The following is a 3,877-nucleotide window of genomic DNA, read 5'->3' as shown; positions in this document are numbered from 1 at the left end:
TGCTGCCATCTGTAGAAGGGGGAAACAGAAAAGGAAGCAGCCAGCTTGGCCGAACAATCAGCTTTAGCATTCCCTTGAGAAACACTGTCCTTTGCAGAAGAGTGTGCTTGGCACTTAACCACTGCAATAGATGAGGGGAGCTGAACGGCCGTCAGCAAAGAGGAGACAAGATCGCTGTGAGCAACAGTTTTTCCAGAAAAAGTAAAAAATTATCTTCTTCCACAATGTGCCAAAATCGTGCACAACACCAAATGCAAATCTACTATCAGTGTGGATATTAACAGAGCAATCCTTAGTCAAAATACATGCTCTTGTTAAACCAAAGAACTCTGCTGCCTGAGCAGACCAGTGGCGGGGAGGTCTTACACTTTCCAGAGTTTGAACAGTGGTGACATCAGCATAGCCTACTAAAGGTGCACACCTGTCGTTTCGCTGGGCAGAGTCATCCACAAAAAACTCAACGTCCGAATTCAAAAGAGGAACTTTTGAGGTAAATCCTAGGGCTACAGTCAATCTTAGTGGTCAATTCACAGTTATGTTCTTCACCGGCATCAGCTGTAGGTAGGAGAGTAGAGAGGTTAACTTCTTATGGTACAGGGGACGGTTGCGTCCCACTTGGGCAAATAAATAGGGAAAATGCCTCACGGCAAATAAAAAATAAAAACGATATAAAAATCAAACTTTCATTAAATCACACATGTAAGATACTCAATTAAAGCTACACTCGTTGTGAATCCAGCCAACATGTCAGATTTAAAAAAGCTTTTCGGCGAAAGCATAAGAATCTGAACCGGTTTCACAAGCTTTCCATGCGCTAATTAACAATCATTTTAAATTTAAAGATAGGCTCTCGTGGAATAACCGTTTATGTGCACCACTCAGAATGGACGGACAAGCGCACAACCTTTCTGTTGCTGATGAAAATCACAGAAATGTGGGAAAGAAACGTAAAACAAAACTAAAAGAATGGAAAGACAGGCAAAGGAAGATCTTACGGGATGCGGGAAAACCCTATACAAATCGTAAGGGTCAAGAAAAAACTGGGAAAAGCTGTCCAAAAGAGGTATGTGGAAGAACCGTATATCAAACAATCAAGCTAGCTAGCTATAGAGTACAGTAACTAACATGTATGTTCTGGGTTGTCTAATTTGTAACTATAGAGAAAACATATTAGCTAAAGTTCGTTGGCTACTAACTCATACATTATCGTTACAAATGTTATTGCTAGATTATAGAAGAAACATAGCTAGCTACTTTTTCTCCGTCCACCGGATGATTCGACATGGCTACAGTAGCTAGCTAGTTACACTGTATCCTGCAGGGAAGAGCGTGTTCCACGACGTGCAGAAAGAATTGTGGAAAGTTGACTGATGAACGCAAGCTGCATCTGTTCAACAGGTTCTACACTGTCCCATACGAGAAACAACAAGCGTTGATTCTCTCCGGCTTAGAACAGGTTAGAAATAAGACAAAACGCCTATTATTATAATAGCTATATTGAACACTTGCATAGTTTAACTTTGACAGTAATGATACGTACATTAACGTTAACTCTAAAATTGCTGTGTTACACAATGGTGCAATACAAACTCATTCTGTGTATAGATTGGGAGTGTGTGAAAGATGGAGGTCCTGATCAAGCAATATCCTGAATGTGCTACAGTATATTAAATTCTGAATTCATCATTGTCAATTTTTATTGCAGCATGAGGTGAAACGGAGACGTAAACCTGAGGATACAAAGGAGAACAAACGACGGAAACAAACCTTCAAATACCATGTACAGCAAGCAGGCCAGAGATTGAATGTGTGCAAGGTTACTTTCATGTCTGTGTTCCAGCTAACCAACAGCCGTCTTCAGGCAAGTGAAAATATGAATTAATGTCTATATGAATATCAATTACAAACATATTGTATTCTCTGTACAGATGCTGACAGATGCTGTGGGCAGAATAACAACTGGCGGATACTCAATCTGATGTCGATGCTCGTCTCTATGGGTTACTTTACCCAAGTTGAGCAGAAGTTCATGGTCTCTGGTCATTCTTTTCTTCCTTGTGATCGATCTTTTGCCACCATCGAGAAGAGGCGCAAGGTGTCAGTCCTTCATACACCTGATGATGTTTCAAAGATGATACTTGAAGCACAACCAGCAAAACCATTCAAGGTGATGAGGATGCAATGTGAAGACTTCAGGCACCTCCCAGATTCTGTCCTCAAGCGACCAGCTGGACTACAGATCACCTCAGTGAGGTGGTTAAAAGTCACAGGTATTGCACAGAGAATAGTTTACTAACATCCCATCAACATGCAACATGTTGTTCTAACAATAAAATATCCTAATGCTTGACTGTGAAAGTTGTTATTGATGTCAGGAACTTAAAATGTTTCTGTTCTAATTTCAGTTGAGGATCCTTGGAATCTGTACACCAGACAGAGCCACAGTCTATTTGAGGGATGGAAGTCGTGGCTGATCTCCAAACCAAAACAAGAAGCTACACCTCAACCTCCCTATTTTGCAATCCACTACCCTAGAGCATATGAGAGTCCTCTGCCCATCAAAAAAAACAAGTACCAAGATCTGATGACCATGCTCAACTACTTGCCAGCTGCTGCACGCTCTTTTTATGAATCACTGCAGAGTGAATAATTTGTTGTTAAACCAAGCTACATAATTAAACGTTTTTTTCTGTGAGTTTATGATCCCCTGAACCTGTATACGGTAGTATGTTGAATCTGTATACATTTCAGAAGACATGTCACCCCTATTGTAGGAAATTAAATGTATCGTAGGTGTTTTCTATGTGAATCAATTTGTGTATGATTTGAACCAGCACAATATATTGAATTAATTTAATTTTAAGATGTTGTTCCTAGTGTAGAAAATGTTATGTACAATGTGTTCTGTTGATAATTATTTTGTGTGATCATTTGAACCTTTTTTAATCTGAATGAATTAAAAACAAATAAGTCATCACATACAGTATGTGAGTATTCATTTGATCTTGATTCCCTTTTTTTATTCATTACAATATACACTGTCTCTCTGTCACCACATTTAGCATTAACTCATTTACTGCTGTCACCTCAGTGCAGAAGGACATTTCTTGCCTTTAGCATGGGTTTAACGCAATTCACAACTTAATTGCTGATCATAGTGTTAAACACAAAGAGAATGGTTTTCTGAACGTTTTGTAATATTGACCTTCGGGACCTGCATAATGGACATGCATATTGGCACATCACATTTATCCCTATTTGATATTTACAAGTTGTGCTTGTTTTGATTGAATTCATTTAATTGTATTCTATTTTGGTAGTTCTATGGTATGTTCACATTGAGGGCTTCATTTTAAATGAGACTAAGATTTCATGACTCAACTTTTAAGAAAAGTCATCATTGCTAAAGTTGATAGACCACCTTTAAATGAACCTCCATACAAATGAATTAACTGCATATTGCATTTAAGTTATTTACATGAAGGGCATCTGTACTTGAAAGTACTTTAAACATCATATCAGGTGTTAAAAAAGGATATCTTACAAGAGTCATGCAAAATGTCACATATACTGTTCTTCCACAAACTGAAATCATCACTGGAGATATACTGTTCTTCCACATTCTAAAAATTAAAACGGCAATAAAAAAAGTATTATTTGAAATAACAAAAAAATATAAATTGTTGTTGGAAGATATGGGTATGGTGAATTATTTCTCAACCATAAAACACCTAATGTGGTACACACAATTAATAATATAAAAATAACTGATTATCTTAAAATGGAAAAATTGTCACATATATGGTTCTTCGTCTGTAGGGTTCAATTGGTCCTTTTGTTTGATTTATTCCGTCCATATATATCCAAATGTCCATTT

At 37.7% G+C, this 3,877-nt stretch overlaps 1 long non-coding RNA gene across 2 annotated transcripts; it reads left to right on the top strand.

Moving 5' to 3' along the window:
- The first annotated feature begins 754 nt into the window (after positions 1-754).
- On the top strand, positions 755-2,977 carry LOC118965507 (uncharacterized). 2 transcript variants are annotated; one of them, XR_016497734.1, is made up of 4 exons: positions 803-1,063; positions 1,706-1,816; positions 1,929-2,270; positions 2,406-2,977. It is a non-coding gene; the product is annotated as an uncharacterized LOC118965507 (long non-coding RNA). The 2 variants fall into 2 exon arrangements; XR_016497735.1 differs by lacking the exon at positions 2,406-2,977 and having other exon boundaries at positions 755-1,456; positions 1,929-1,964.
- The last annotated feature ends 900 nt before the right edge of the window (positions 2,978-3,877 follow it).

The sequence above is a fragment of the Oncorhynchus mykiss genome, chromosome 8 (assembly GCF_057628025.1).
Source record: "Oncorhynchus mykiss isolate SJ-2025 chromosome 8, ASM5762802v1, whole genome shotgun sequence".
NCBI lineage: Eukaryota > Metazoa > Chordata > Actinopteri > Salmoniformes > Salmonidae > Oncorhynchus > Oncorhynchus mykiss.
Note: the sequence above shows the minus strand (reverse complement) of the source record. Positions and strands in the feature narration are given on the sequence as shown.